Consider the following 17,621-nt stretch of genomic DNA (forward strand, 5'->3'; position numbering starts at 1 on the left):
GTGTGTGTGTGTGCTAGTACTGGAGTTTGAGCTCAGAGCCTCATATTCCTAATGGATTTTCTTGTCACTCCTGCACTTTAGCACTTGAGCTATGCCTCCTCAGCATTTTGCTGGTTATTTGAAGATAGCCTCATAGATTTTTCTGCCCAGGATGGCTTCAAACTGTGATTTTCCAGGTCTCAGCCTCTTGAGTAGCTAGGATATCATGCATGAGAAACCAGATTATGATGGTGTCTGCAATTCTTCTTGAATCCTAATGAAAACTTTCTTCAGACCAGCCACATTTACCTTGTTGTTTAATTCCACAGATGAACTTTCATTTCAAAGTGTTTTTATTTTTCAGTCAGAGTGAAAGGCAGCAAAGGCAGATTACAAAGAACAACTCACCACCTCTATGGACCACAAAGCTGTGTTGGAGAATATAACTTAACTATACAGCAACACATTTAGACAAGACTGTGTCCTGAACTAGATTCTTACCGCATCACAGACTATACTGCTCAGCTACAGTCCTCTTTAATAAGGGCCTCTTACAAAAGTTACAGCTAAAGGAGAACATAGAGGAACTCTGACTTCTAAAAGAAAGAAGAGAGAAGCTCAAGAAATTTTAAAAAGTTGAGTATGGGTACAGTTGGAAAATTCAGAGGAAGAAGCCAACGTGGTTTTCTTTTTTTAATATATATTTTTATTGTAAAGACACTGTACAAAGAGGTTACAGTTACATGAGTAAGGTAATGAGTACATTTCCTTTGGAGCACTGTTACCCTCTCCTTTGTTTTTCCTTTCCCACCTCCCCAGGTTCTCCCTCCCGGCCACCCCGAAGCTGTAAAGTTCATTTTCAACTTAGTGTCTTGTACATCTCATTGTATCCTTATTTCAGCATTTTTCTATTTCCCTTCCCCTCCCCAAATTAGAATCAAATACAGTGAAAATAGGGGTTATACCATAGGGGAAGAACATACAAAAGAAACAAAAAAATCACACAGTACATTATAAGTACAATTAAAAACGACAGCAACAAAGATAAACTCTCTTGTGTCCATATCTTGAGGTTCATTTCACTTAGCATCATCTTATATGGTCATATGCACATACATAGCTTTTGACCTTTTCTACTTGTCCTAGAGATATACTAGTTTTTGCAAACAAGGGAAACCATGGGACCTACGTTTCTTTAGGCCTGTTTACTTCACTTAATATGATTTTTTCCAAGTCTTTCCATTTCCTAACAAATAGGTCAGTGTCATTCTTTCTGATGGAGGCATAGAATTCCATTGTATATATATACCACACTTTATTGATCCATTCATCTACAGAGAGGCATCTGGGTTGGTTCTCTTAGCTCAATATTTTGAACCCATCATTGTTTTCTAGGGTTTGGATTGAAAAATCCTGATTTCCTCAGGAAAGAAAAACAACATTAACAATAAAAATCCATCTGTGCTGCTCTAGTATCCATTACTATCACAAACATATCTATGGTGCAGCTATGGGCTTCCATTACCTTAGACTCAAAGTCAGAGACCTGAGGATTTCCTTTATTGTATCTTCTGGATCATTGTTTTAGTTGTGGCTCTCATCTTCCACCAGACAAAACCAGCACAAAAAGAAGACAAGAACTTTTTAACTGACAGGTGTAAATTTTGGTTGCAGCCATTGTGTATTCCAATACATTGAATTAAGAACTTCATCTCTCTAAGGTCCTTAGCTAAATTGATCAATCAATCCAGGATTTGTTGAGAGGCTTCTCTGGGCCAAGTAGTATAATAGCACAAGGAAGTACCGTCAAGTTGGTATGTATGAATAGCTACCATGGATGTTCCTGTATGATTTATTATGGGGGAGAGGTGGCATGTCTACTCCCAGCTTACTCACTGAACTGTCAAGGATGGAAGGACCAATGTTTGGGAAATAATAACATTTCAAATATAACTAGTATTTTAGATATATACAGAGAAATCTAAATTCTTTAGCTATTGAGTACCCACTGTCCTTAGTGTGAAGACACACACACACACACACACACACACACACACACGGAGTTCTCTAACAGTAGAGAAGTTTGTCAGTTCTATTTGAATGTAAATTTCTATTCTACTTCCCACACAGGATTGTTATTTTGATATAATGTATTTTATGCATAAAATGATTAGATAGAAAAATCCTGTTATGCTTTTTTAAAATATCAAAATGGTATGTGTAAATTGTTATGGAACTTTTTGTTACCTATGAGCTAAAGCTGGAAACATTAGGGGGTTTTTGTTAATTATTGTTGAAATTGCTATGTTGAATAATGATAGTAAGAAGTATATTTTTTTCTGTCCATCTTTTGTTTTTTTTTTGTTTTTTTATGTATTTATTTTTATTGTGAAAATACTGTACAGAGGGGTTACAATTACATGGGCAAGATAATGAGTACATTTCTTATCAAGCATTGTAGCCTCCTCCTTTGTTTCCCCTTCCCATCCCTTCCCAGCCTCCCCCGGCCACCCCCCCATCCAGTCCTCCACCCCACCAAAGTTGTAAAGTTTGTTTTCGACATGACAACTTGTACTTCTCATTGTTGCAACGAGTCCACCTGTATCCTTATTTAAACGACTTGTTTTTCCCCTTCCCCTCCACAAATTATATTGACATCAAATACAGTGAAAGCAGGGGTTACACTGTGGGGGAGGGACATACAAAGTAACAAAGAAATAATCTTATAAATGCGTTAGAAACAAATGCATGAAAGAAAAAAACCTTTAAATACATATCTTAGGGTTCATTTTCCTAACATCACCTTATCTGACCTTTTCTGCTTGACTCATACATATACTAGTTATTGCAAATAAAGGAAACCATGGGACCTGATAGTAAGAAGTATATTGAAAAACAATTTAAAATAGTTACTAATTAAAGGTAAATTTTTATGTAAATCATATTTCTTAATGTTCTCATAAGATTATATACTTTTGAATGAGTATCATCAGTTTAAGGACTCAACATCAATTCCATTTCTTTTTGTCTTTAGAGCATAAAATCAACTAAATTCAAGGTTGTTATAATAATACTGCTTGATTTTTACGTTAAAACTCATTGATTTTTTTATAAAATATTGCTAATGATTTGTTTATTGACAGCTTAGCTTAAGTAACTTCCTGTCTTATAAAATGATTCATTTCTGTGTTATTAATCATCAAATCACTTGGTGAAATAGTAGGACTTTAGAATGCATCTTTTATTAGTGCCCTGGGGCTTCTGAGTGAGAATCAGGATGGTAGATGATGAGCTTTGCTTTTATAGGTACCCTAAGACAATCTCCACTTCTGTGTCCACCTCTGATTTTAGCTATTGCTGTGGTAAACAGTTCCCTGGAAACTAATTCTCACTTCATGATGGCTATGGCTTACCTCAAGCACAATACATTCATATCCTCTTTCTCCCTCCCTTCCCCCCCTTATTCCCTCCAGCTCTCCATCCCTTTTTCATCTTCCTCCCTCTCTCCTTCCCTCTCTCAAATAAATGGCCTTAGGGCCAAACCTTAACCAAAGGGTGAGTGATGGAGCCCATAGAGAAGTGCCCGGTCCTCTCATAATTAAAGAGTAAATTTTTCTATGTTTCTTAGTATTGAGGAAATTGGATACTTGTTATAGGTATAACTTAGATAATAAATCCTTGAATTGATTATACTCACTTCCTATCTCACTCTATTTATGTTCTCCTCCTTGTTCTGGGACATGGGTTCTAGTAAATTAAGTGTACAAGTCTAGTCTTTTACTCTGTTTAGAATGAAGGTGAGAAACCCAAACTCAGATATCAGCTGCATCTAAAAGATAATCATTTAGTAGTCACCAATTATTTATTGAGTATTATAAACCAGATATTGGTCATGTTTCTGGAGATATAAAAGTGAGAGGAAAATGCTATCTATTCCTCATGGAATGGTGAAGGCAGTCATTTATACCTTCAAATTAAGAACTTAACTTTCTTATGTCTTCTTCAATTTCATTCTTCAAATTTTTATAGTTTTCATGGTAAAGGCCCTTCACATCCTTGGCCAAGTTAATTCCTAAGCATTTTTTAAGACTATTGAAATGGGGTTGCTTTCCTGATTTCAGTTTAGAGCTTCTCATTGGTATACAGAAAAACTACTGAACTTTGCAGATTTATTTATGCCTTGGTAAACCTTCCATATTCCTGGATTGGCTGAATTACCATCATGAAAATAGCAATACTGCCCAAAGCAACCTAAAAATTCAATGAAATGCTCATCAAAATCCCAACATCATTATTCAGTGAGATAGAACAATCCAAAAATTCATATGGAAACATAGAAGGGCCTGAATTGAAAAAACATCCTGATTAGAAAAAGTACTGTAGTACTGAAAACAGCTTAAAAACAGGCCTGCAAACCAATGTAACAGAAGACCCAGAAATCAACCCACAGACATATAGCCATGTAATATTTGATAAGGGAGACAAAAACATAGGCTCGAAGGAAGACAGTCTCTTCAACAAATAGTATGAGGAAAACTGAATGTCCACATGCAGAAAATCTTATATATCGTCTTGCACCAACATCAGTTCAATTCAAAATGGATCAAAAATCTCAATGTAATATATGAAACTACTACAGGAAGAAGACATTAGGACTCCTTGCTACAGGTAGGAACTTTCTGAATAAAGATCCAGAAGCACAGCAAATCAAAGACTTGATAAAAATGGGATTGCATCAAAATGTTTCTACATGGCAAAGGACATAGCCATCAAAGCCTACAGAAAGAGAGATGACTTTTGCCAGCCATACATCATATAATGGCCTATTCCCAGAATATACAGAGAGCTTAAAAATCTAAACCCTCAAAGAACCAACAACCCAGTTAATAAATGGGCTAATGAGCTAAAGACTTCTCAAAAGATGTAAACATAGCCAACAGACACATGAAGAAATGCTCGGTATCTCTGGCCATAAAAGAAATGTAAATCTAAACAACACTGAGATTCCACCTCACCCCAGTTAGAATGGCCATCATCAAAAATACAAACAATTACAAATGCTGTTGAGGATGTGATCAAAAGAGAATTGTAACATACTGTTGATGAGAATGTAAACTTGTTCAACTACTCTGGAATTAAATATGGAAGATCTTCAGAAAACTAAACAGAACTACCCCATGATCCAGCAATTCCACTCTTGAGAATTTATCCAAAAGATTATAAACCAGGAAACAGTAAAGTCACCAGCATGACCATATTCATTAAAGCATTATTCACCATAGCCAAGGTACGGAATCAGCCCAGATGGTCTTCAATGGATGAATGAATCAAGAAAATGTGATATATAGATATATATGTGACATATATATCATATATATGTATGTCACATATGTGTATACACACACAATGGAATTTTATTCATCCATCAGAAAGATATAGTATCATTTGCAAAGAAATGGAAGGATCTAGAAAAAAAGTTATGTTAAGCAAAGTAAATTAGGCCCAGAGAAACAAAGGTTGCATGTTTTCCCTCATATTTGCTAGAATTAGTTTATAAACATATAAGATATACTTTGGGTGGTATGTTAGTATACAAATGTATTAACTGAAATGTAGTAGATTCAAGGTAAAACTCATAGTGTAATTCCTTAGAAAAGCTCATTCGAAGTTCAGCAAAATAAACACCAGGAAAGGGTATCTGAAAGGGGCAGGGTAGAGTCATGTGGAGAGAGGTGCACAAATTAAGAGGAGAAGGGGAGCAGAATGAGGTCACGAATTCAATGTGTATCCTACAAAATTAAGAAAAGTGATGGGAGTGGTGAGTAGGGGAGAGATGGATGAGACTGTGGAAAGGGGTAACATTGATCAAGGTGCATTGTATTCATAAACTGCATTCTTGAATGGCAACTTCTGTGTGCAGCTACATGTAGGTAATTTTTAAAAAAACTAAATTTACTGAGTAAATTATTTAAAAAGATGTGACTTCCATATGTGAGGTTATGGAGCTAATATTTATATTCCACTTGTTTCTTTATACAATAGCCAGAATTTAAACCACCTTCCCCAAAATACTTTAAAAATGATGCTTACATTTATTCATATAATTTGATATTTGTATCACTGAAAATTAAGAAAATATGGAGAAAATGCAGAGAAGAATAAAAGTAACAAGCTACCCTAATCAAGAATAATCCATAAAAATAATGTTAGTATAAGATCTTGCCAGATACTTATGACATATTTTAGCTTTAAAATACCTACTATTTAAGTACTAATATAATAAAATATAAATACTGGTGTATTGAAATAAACCAAGTACCACCTTGTAATATGTAGTTTTCAATATCTTCATATACATTTTAATACCTATTTGTCTTTCTCCAATTAAGTTTATAATGATTCTGACAATTTAGAGCACTACATAGGGATTTTGAAATATGTGCATTAAAATATATATTTATATTTATAGTATCTACATAAAATAAATGTATATAATTTATTGATTTAAATATATTTATATATTACCTTGCTAAAGAACCAAGACAAAAATTTCCATGTATCAGGAATTCATCCATGCCTTTTAGACATTAGTTATACTGGGGCTGGGAAGGTGGCTCAATGGTAGAGCGCTTGCCTTGCATGCCTGAGGCCCTGGGTTTGATTCCTCAGCACCACATAAGCAAAAAGAAAAAAGCCGGAAGTGGCGCTGTGGCTCAAGTGGTAGAGTGCTAGGAGCTGAGGGACAGCGCCCAGGCCCAGAGTTCAGGCTCCACAACCAGACACCCCCCCCATAAAAAAAGAAATTACTTATACTCTCACATAGATACCAAATATTTTTGGAAAATCCATCCCTGGGTATTTTATATTTTATTAAAAATGGCTTCCAGTACATTTTTAAATTGATTATTAATTCTAAGACTATTTTGTTCTTCTCTTGATCTTCCAATTAGATAGGACAGTTAGAAAAAAATGAGACTCCTAACCAGTCTCCTCACACCACACCATCACACCATTGTTCCTTCTTGCTCCCTGTCCTCCATTGTCCTATTTTTCCCAGAGGTTGTGGAGAGCTAATCAAATTGGTCAGACTTCAGGAGAGCTGAATGAGTCACATTTATTATTGAATACAACAGTAATGGGAATCGTTTATTTTGTTTTTGGGGGTTATATTTAGAAGATTTGTATTATCAAAATTATGTTAGCGTCAAAATCAAATTGGAAACTTTCAATATTTTTTTATGGAAGAGTTAAAACAATGTGGCTATTATTCTACCTCTTAAAGGATTCAGATATAAAAATTCACCTGACATGATGGAGGTATGGTGTGTGTGTGGGTGTGTGTGTGTGCACATGTGTAAGGAAAGTGAACACTTACTAAAAAAGAAATACTGCTTGTTTGTGACCCCAGAGACACGGAGGGAGAGTGTAAAATTAGGGGAGATGAGGGTTCCTCTGTTAGTGGCCAATTCTTATTTTCTACTTCTTGAGTTAGTTTGGTAATTACACATTTCAAAAACATTATGAATTTAGTGACATTTAAAGACAATTATAGACTCCTTTGTCTTCTAATATAAGATAGTCTTGCCAACCCTCACAATCTCTAATTTTATTTCTCTCTCTTTTCACCACAAGATATAACATTTATCCAAGATGCATAATTGTTTTTTAATAAAACTTCCTCTTTGATTTATTAACATTTCACGGTTTTTTCCTTTGCAATCAATTTATTTCTGCTTTTGTCTTTATTCAGCCTTTTATCCTACTTAAGAAAATTTTGCAAATTTCCTAACCTTGTAAACTTAATGATTATTTTTCTCTTTATCCCTTGGTCTTTTAAAATAAAAACATTTATGACAATGTAATTCCATTTGTGCATAGCCTTGACCATGACTCATAATTCTGATATGTACAACTTTTATGGTAGCTATTCTCTGAAAGTCTATAACTTTAGTGTTCATTTCCTTTAGGATCTAAAGTTTATTTAGAATGATGTTTTCAAATATCCAAGGTGGCAAAATGTGAAGGTTTGTTATTAATTTTCCATTTTTATTCCTTTGTCCCACAGTATCCAATTTAAGAAGACCTACTGCTCAGGAATATGGACTTGGCATGTCCTTTTCTACTAGCTCCTCTGATCCTATCTTTGGATAATTCTTGTTTCTTCTCACCCCTTGTCATATTTACCTTGGATGGCTTGGGATCATGATTTTTCGTGTGTGTGTGTGTGTGTGTGTGTGTGTGTGTGTGTATCTTTACTTCTGCAAGAAGTAAAATGATGACATCCATATTTTACAATTCTTCATGTGTTCTCTATAGCATTTTAATACCTTAAGCAAATTAGAGGACCAATAAGTGCCTATGTATTGCTTTATATTTCAAGGATAGAAGATTGTTACAATCAGCACAGAGATCAAAGTCAATGCTAAGTGATAGCATGACTAGCCATTTGATAGCTGTGTTTGTGGATACTTCTAGCAAGAATGGTATCTGACTCGACAATGAACACAGACCTGGTAACTAGTATGACTATTACTACTGACCTTTTATTGAGCAGGCACTGATTTAAGAACTTTTTAAACCACTTATTATTTCATAATTCTCACAGTAGCTCTCCTGAATAGGTACAACCTCCTTATTTCACTGATGAGAAAAATGGAGTTCAAGATCAGTACCCTCCCCATGGCCTCTCAGTGGTCAGCAAGAAAGCCTGGATTGGAATTCACATCTATTCATTTCATTTCTGTGATAGTGTCTATTAATTTACTCTTCCACTCACCTACTCATTTTCTCCTTGATTCTGTCCCAAATTCAAACACTTGAGCATTTGCTGATTTATTTGCTAAAATCAGTAATAAAAGAAGAGAAGCATAAATGTGAATAAAACAGTATGTGCTTTTGGTGATCTTCCAGAATCTTCTGGGACCTTTTATTTCACTTACACCAAATTTTAAAAAATGTTATAGAATGTGCTAATTATTTTTAGGCTTCCCTGGGATCCCTCTGCTTTTCTTCCTCAGCTTTGGGTATGCTCAGATGTTTCCTTAGGCTTTGCTGAAGCAGATTCAGGTGTTGACTGGCAAAATTAGGGTGATTGAGGTCGTTGTATGTTCTTTGTACGGGCAGAAAGATCCCAGGGTTTAATAACCTCTCTCCACCCACCCTCAACTTGGTTTCCCTTAGGACAAAAACAAGTTTAAAATGCCAAAGTCACTTCTAATGGTGTTATTATTTCTTACAGGGAAAATTGATGTTGCTAACCTATAATATGTACCGGATTCCTTGCACCAAAATTATTCCTGAGAATGGGGACATTGCTCCAGAAACCTGGTTTCTGTGAAACACATAGCCAGAATGTTCAGTTTCCCAGACTGTTTGATCATTTGGGCTCTGAATGAAATTCAAAAGACTTCATCCATAGGATCCTTCCTTCCCACTTGCACAGGTTCGTGGCCTCCATGCACTCAGATTTGGCCCACACAAATGCCAGGACACCAGCTACAGTGTTCAAGTCTAGGCTAGAGAATAAAAGTGGCGTTGGAGCCTATGGGAACCTGCCTGTCTGATTTGACGTCCCCCTAAGTTTATTTGTTTTGCTTTTACAGAATCATTGTCATTATGAGCATTACCTTGTCCCATCATTCCCTATTTTTCACATACTTTTGTGGTTGTTATTGAAACCTCTAATAATCATGACTATTTATCTATATTTTTTTTCTCCCGATAAAAATTAAGGCAAGTCCTTTTTTGTTTGTTAGTATATCCACATTACTAACACAGTGTCTTACATATATAATCAGGCCTCAACCGAGGTCTGTTTGGTAAATGATTGTATGAATCATCATGAATCATCACAATGCTATAGTTTCTGTATTATTTTCCATCTGATATCAAGTCATGCCATTATTTTCTCTAGCTACTCTATCGTCATAACCATCATCTTTATTTGTTCCAGCATCATCTTCATTCTCTTACCGTCTCTCAAACATCAACAGTGCTTTATAATTTCCATGATGCCTTTGCATCCGTGCCTCGGTTCTATGGTAGGTGAGACAGTCCTGCAAGAACTCTTGTCCTCATTCCACAAATGAGTTGAGCCCCTAAGGATCGATTCACTAGCTCAGGACCACAGACAGAAAAGAAGAGCAGAGCCGCTGCCTTCTGTGTGCCTCGGTCATAATGCTTAGTATGCCTTGGGCAAGGACGTCTCCTTCTTTTATCCTTTATAGCACTTCATGTAAAGTTTGGCATGGGGTAGGCATTTAAGAACATATACTGAGTGACTATTATAGTCCATTCCTGCTGCAACAACCTAGTATCAGCTTAGGGGATTTACAAAAGTATAAGTCTATGTCTCATAGTTTTGGAGACTGAGCAGTCCAAGTCCAAGAGGCCAGCAAGTAGGATGTCTGTTACAGCCTGGTCTCTGCTTCAAAAATGGCAGCTTGTGACTATCTTGTTAAATGATAGAAGGTAGGAGGGCAAAAGGGTTTAGCTAGTTCCCTTTAGCTCTTTTATAAGAGATAACATCTATTCACAGGTGCAAAGCCTTCATGGCCTAAAAACTTCCTACGAAATTGCACCTGTTAATTCAGTCAGCTTAGGAATTTGGTCATAACATTGGAACAACAGCATGGACCAAATGACACCACAGACCTCCATGACTTGGCCTCCTTTTCATCCTCTGTGCCCTGAATCCTAGGGTTCTGCCTCAAAGGAACTGTGTACATGTCCCTACCAGTCCTAGCAGTCCCGAAATATTCTTTCTCTACTCACAACTCCAGTTCCATTCTGCCTATTTCATCAAGACTGTCAGGTGTTCTACCTAAAGTCAACCACCATTTCTTATACTCTCTATATATCTCATATGAGATATATTTATATCTCATATGGCTTCTTTGGAAATTCAGTGAATGTGATAAACTTTAGCCCCCTGAGATCAGCAAGTATTCCATATTGTTCATCATTAATGGTAACAGGTAGGAGCAAGTTATACTGAACCTGTGTGGTATCTATTAGGATGAATAATTATTATAGGATATCTAACATAAGCCTCTTAACAACCCTATGAAATAAATGGCCCACATTCTATAAATGAGAAATTTGGTTTAGGGTTCTCATACCAGAATGGCTCCCATTTATGAATACCAGGCAGCAAATGAACACATACAAGTTTTCATGCACAAATTCGTCCTTGGATCCTTATCGCCTTGCCTAGAACACAAAAACTTTGTGATAAATGTGAATTAAATAATAAAAATGGCATGAAGTGATATCCATTCTTCAATATATGGTGTTCTCTGCCAAGCTTTTCTCTGCACATGTATTTTCTATTTCCCCTGCTGGATGATAGCTATTGCTCAAACAGAGTTGCCTTTCACATGCAGGGTATTTCTGCTTTTGTGTTTAAGCATAAAAGGAACCTGGCTTCAATGTTCTCAACAGCTCTCTCTGTACCTGTTCTGGTGGGAAGATGTGGTGGGTGTTATTCTCCACAAGGTGACATATTAACACGGCCTTCTTTTCTTAATGTAGTTTCTGTCTAACAAATGTGGCTCAGCAGCAAGTCTCCATTTCAGGGATTGTGTGCCATTTCCTGGCCCCTCCCCAGGCTGCCTTTACATGAATATAATCTGACTAAGAAGGTAGTATTACCCACACGGGAGGCCTACTTCAACATGCTTAACCAAGTCCCGAAGCCTCTTGCCTGTTTTCTTCCTAGAGGGTAGTCAAAGGAAGTGGCTTCTACTAAACTCTAAAATCTATAATTATATGAACACTTCTCTTGTGTCCCTGGAAGAATAAAGCAAATGTACATAGGGATAGTTCTTTTCTCCTGACTCCGAGAGGAAAAACTAAAATAAGGAAAGCTTCAGAACTTGAGTTGAAGAGATTTTTGTCCTGTAATTCCTAAGGAGATTCCTGCTTGCCAATAAAGACAAGAAATGAACTCACTGTGAACATGAACAGGACTCTATGTACCTCTACCATCCCTAGATTCCTGTTAGCTTTATTTAAAGGAAAGTTAGGAAGCTCTCTGGAATTCCCTGGTCCAATCATCCACCAATAATAAGGCAGCAAAACTACCTTGTATTAACAGAATGTTCTACATCTGCCACTTACAGAAGAGAAGCAGTAGTCCAGATCAGGTTAGTTATCAGTACATTACTCTAGTAGTATAGTGATTATCTGCATTGGTTTTGGAACCCAGGAAGTCATGAATCTAGTACCCATGAGATCTTGGGTAGATTTTTAACATCTCAAAACTTTTTCCTTGAATCTAAAGTTGGAATGACAATAATCTCTTTAAAGTGTTAAAACTAATACCAACCTCTTTCTGACTTTTCAGCATTAAAATGTCTGGTGCCTAAAATGATGTCTGACATGGAATAAATACTTGATAAATATCTGTGTAATGAATGATTAGCACAGAGCCTCATATCCCATAAGTGCTTGTTGGTGATTGTTGTTATTTCTACCCAAAAACGTAGAATTCAAACCCAGGTCTTTATGGCCCTGAGAATAAGCCAAGTCATTCTTTCTTAGAGTTATCTCTTACCTTCTCTGAATTCTTCCATCTCCTTCCACCATACCCTCTGAAGTGGCATTCCAATAGATTCCATCACTTAAAATATTCTGTACCTGATTGTCAAAGAAGAAAAGCTTGAAGGTTGCTAATTGTCTATGAGAAAAGATCCAGAAAATTTAAAAGCCTACTTTTACTACTGACTCTTCTAACCTTCTTTTCCATCCTACTTCTATCATAAACTGTATCTGACAGACTGAACAATTCCTTTTGCCCCTGAGTCCTGTCTTTCTTCATCCATCCATCATTTCTGTCCATTGTAATGCTATTACTCTTGTTCTTAGTCAGACCAGACTGTTCCCAGTCTTCAAGTCCCAGACCAATGAAGCATTTCCTGATCATTCTAACCACAGTTATCATTTTCCTCTGAATTTAACAATACTCCAAACTATGCCTCGCAGATGGCCTTTTTTTATCTGAAAACATTTATTTGTAACCACATTTCCATGCTACTTGTATTATTGATTTTCAAACAAGTGGGTCTTTTTATTCCCTGGATAGGCACATACTAGTGTTTATTGTAGCCATAAAATTAAGCAGCAGGTTCCTCTGTGAATCCATTTCCTCAATGATAAAATAGGAAAAATAAAATAGTATCTACATTTCTGGGTTGTTCTGAGAGTTATAACAATAAAATATATTCTACTCTATAAAGTATTTTGCACATAAGATATATTTCATAAATAGCAGGTATTGTTGTCAAATAGTCTTTGCATGTAAAATTTGAGTAAAAATGGGAACACCATGTTCTAAAAATACTTGGTAATGGTTTTTTTCAGTTGATAAAAACATAGTCAGTTAAAAACATAGTCAGCCACTGGGATGACAGGTGTGAGCTACTGTACCCAGCATTATCCTTCCCCTGTGGTTCCATCAACATCTGAATATCACTCCCAACCATTGACTGAGATGGAGTCTTGTGAACTTTTTCCTGAGCTGGCCTTGAATTGCGATCCCCCAATTTCAGCCTTCCAAACCCTTCGCTGGCTTTAAGCTGTGTCCTGTACTCTAACAAGCTATTGCCATGCATATGACTCTATTTCTGAACACTAGAAGTACTCTGGAGTTACCAAGCCTACGGCTCGCTCTTAGAAACTTCTGAAAATTTCTTTATTTTTTTAAAAAAGCAGGTTGCAAAAGACATTAGAATAATTATTAAAATTGTATTATGTCCAGTAAAGTCAACAAAATATTAAATCAATATTAAAATTCTTGATAAAAAAAAAACATAGTCAGATAAAAACATAGCCTCATAGTCAGTTGCCTTGTATAATTGGAAGAATCCAGTTTCTTAAATATGAGGTTCCCAGAAGTTACTGATTGCTCCAGTTTTATGTTAAATATCCTGAGATTATCATGACTTCTTTCATTAGTTCAAATCCTCCATTCCATTCTTAGCACTGCTTTGTTATTTGTTATTTGTGTATAATCGAGCCAGATAAAGTCTAGCCTGTAGAAGGCAGGTCACACATTGCTACAGGACTGAGGCACGTACAACATTGTCATTACAAACAGAACTTCTACATAGAACACAATGAGATGGCTTGAACCCAACTGGGTCTATGAAAGAGCCGTGGAATAGTCAAACTGCTACAGAGTCCTCACCTCCCCTTCCTTTTCCCCTCACCTCATCTCACTTTCTTTTAGTTGTACCTGTTTTGATTAGATTAGTTTCCATGCTAAACTTGGAAGCGGAAGGACTGCATCATGTCAGGAGGGGGTTGGCTTCATGCAATGTCCTGTTGAGACTAGCATTGGCACTGAGAAATCTCCCAGCAGGTTTATTGAGATTAATTGGTTCCAAAGGTCAAGAAAAATGGTTTCAGAGGTCAGGAAGAGATTCTGACAAAACTCTTCTTGTTGAAATCACAGCCTCCTAGACCTGGCCCTAAACTTCCCAGAGTTTCTGTCTTCTAGGACACAGTGAAACTTGTAGATCTTGCACACAAAAGTGTGCTTTTACATCCCTGATGAGGGTAATTAACTCTTCAGAAGTTTTACAACTTCCATTGCTATGGTCAGCATCTAGCATCTTAACAAGCTCCTACCAACCATGACTCCACTGCCCTGAGCAGCACTTACAACCTTCAGTGGGTCACTAGGCCGAAGGAATGCATTTGATTCAACTAAGCATATTCTTGTGTGTATTAGCAAGCACCAAGCTGTTGCAGAATTTAAGATATATATCAAACTTTGTCTGCGTTCTTCCAGTAGAGAAACATTTAGGACCCAAATCCTCCTGTGTTCATAGAATCTGCTCTGTGAACTCTACTGAGTCACTTGCTTAAAACACATTTAGTGTTCTGGGATCCTACCACAGAAGCTTAGAATTTGTCTGAAGGACTGGCTCGAAAAAAATCGGAACTTAACAAGCTTCCCAAAGTCAAATTCAGAGGTCCTTGAGTTACTGAAGACTAAGTATCCATGCCTCTCTGTGTTGTGAAACTATAAATTATTCTTCATTGGGTGGAGGAAACTGACTGCCAGTTTTACTCTGATTTGAAAGCATGTACATATTTCTTTAATTCTATCACATTGGTATTCATTCTTCATTCATGTACATTTATTGAGTACTTTTTGTATGCCAGGTACATACTAGCTTCCAATATACACCAACAGATAAGACATTGCCTGAATTTAAGAAATTTCTAGTCTTTTAAGAAAACAAATAGGTGGATTTCCTTATTAAAAGAGCTCAGGACGTTCCTAAAGATAAGATGAAAACAAAAGAGTGAGCCATTAGTTCTGCCTGGGAAACAGTGGCATCATAAATATTTCACTATGGAGAACGATATGTGGGTGTTCACCAATCAACAAGTTGAACAAAGGCAGCATTCTAGGCTGACATAAATTCTAAAATAACAAGACAGACTTTGGGAGTGAAGATAGTTCAGTATGGCTTAAAGTCAGGATGATGGGCGGAAGGGGAGGGCAGGATAAGAAATGATCCTTGGGAAATGAGGCTGATCATAGATATCCACACTGAGGAATTTGACATTTAGTTTCTAGATTAGGATAGTTTTCTTAAAGTGTAGACGTCAACATTTCCACATAGAATCATGCAGCTGAGTCTGAATCCCGCCCCCCGCCCCTGCCAATGGGAAAGGTGTACATTTTTATAAACATCCCAGGTGACCAGAACATCAAGACTGGTTTTTCATAAGTTGAAAACTTTGTACAGAGAGAAACAATTGGAAAGACTATTCATCTCAGTGAATGATATGTATTAATTGGCCTGAGAGTAGCAGGCAGGAATCCAGGAAGTTAGCTAGCAGCCCAGAGCTAGCCTCCAGGTAAGAGACAATCAGCTGAGGTAGTGTGTCCCTTGGACAAGAAGGATAAGAGATAGATTGGGAGGTTTGTGTTTTTTTAAAAAAGTAAAATTTATAAGTAAAAAAAGGAATAAAATGTGAAAAATGCCCCAAGAGTATATTTTTGTGAATTATAGGCTTCTGGGGTGAAGATTATTTGTAGAACAAAGACACATTCTCTTTCATTGGAAATGTAGACACCTTTTCCATTCTCCTGTGTGTGTAAGTGAACAGCTAAGTCTGCACAGTCAGAACAACTTGGGAACAATTGCATTAGGACTGTGTATGGTACAAAAGACATTGTCTCTGTTCAGAAATAAATTTCTACATCACACTCCTGGTAGTGAGTTGGTTGAGCCATGGTTACTCATTTATGGATTTATGTTAAAATGGACCCAGAAAAGAGAAGATGTTTTCTGAGATATTTATGTGTATAATATGGCAGGTAATCATCTCAAAGAAGGAAATACATCATTAATGCAAGACTTTCTCTTTCTCACAGTTAGCCAGATCATGCTATAGTTTTCACCTTTGCTGATGTATTTACTGGACATTTCCAAAAGACCAGAACTTATGTGAAAATATGAGGAAAATATATTAACTGTGTGTATTTTATGAACTATAACTTCAGATCATATTCCAGAACCTACCGGACACTAAATTACTCTCTTTATAATAAAATTGAGGCCACCACGATCTACCATCTTCTTGTTTCTTGTAGAAGAGTCTTTTATCTCTTTGTAGACTGAAAGAAGAGAATCTCTCAAACTTCTTTGTTTAAAGAGGGAGGAAAGAGAGTTTCGCATCTGCATTATCCCCTCTCTTCTATTACTATATGCTGCATCTAAAAATCAGAATGATTCCATCACATTGTAAACTGATGTGTCATTCTTCTACTTAGAACATTTCGGATATCCTTTCCTATTCAGTATTAAACCTGCGTGTCTTGTTTACATAACTATAAACTTTGAGAAATAGAAATTATACCTTATTTTTATTCTTTTACATTTCATATAAGCACAAAAATTTTAGGTATCCACGGAATGGATAAATTTAATTGGTTGACTAATACACAGGATAAGGAATAGTTGTTATTTTAGCTGGTAGTTAGGATTCTAGTTGATGTCAGGTTTCCCAGCCTTCATTCAAAATGAAATGTGATGTCTGCCACAGGAAATCATGATTGAGAAAATAATAAATCTCTTTTGTTTCAGAGAGAAAAGAAAGTTAGACTGAACATATTGTTTTTTTACCTGTGAAAACTCTATCTTGTTCCCCAAATCATGGTTCTCGGTGGATCTCCTATTTTACAGCTGAAATAATCATTTTCTGTGGAGTGTTATTACTTATACTGAGAAAAAAATTGTGTTTCACCAGCACACATTTCAAGTCTTTCAAAATAAGCCATCTTGGTAGAAAATGAAATGTGACTTGCAGTGTGTGCAGGTATTACCATAAAAGGAGGCATTACCAGCCACCACTGCCTACTGGGAGCTGTCATGGATATTTCTGTGGACCGGCTGTCCACAGGGATGTGCAGAGAAGACAAAAGCTTTGAATGGTCCAGGAGTTATGTGACCAAGAGAACAAGACAAGCAAAGGAAAGAAGTCTTCTCATTTATTTGTATCCTGTCCCTTTTTTCCTCCTTGAGGCATTTACAGAAAACACGATTGGTTTTTCAATTTTTTAATTAAACATTTTCTTTACTCATAATATACCATTATTACACAGATAGACCAGAGTAGAA

This window comes from Dipodomys spectabilis, unplaced genomic scaffold (assembly GCF_019054845.1).
Source record: "Dipodomys spectabilis isolate Male_0828 unplaced genomic scaffold, ASM1905484v1 ptg000125l, whole genome shotgun sequence".
NCBI classification, from domain to species: domain Eukaryota; kingdom Metazoa; phylum Chordata; class Mammalia; order Rodentia; family Heteromyidae; genus Dipodomys; species Dipodomys spectabilis.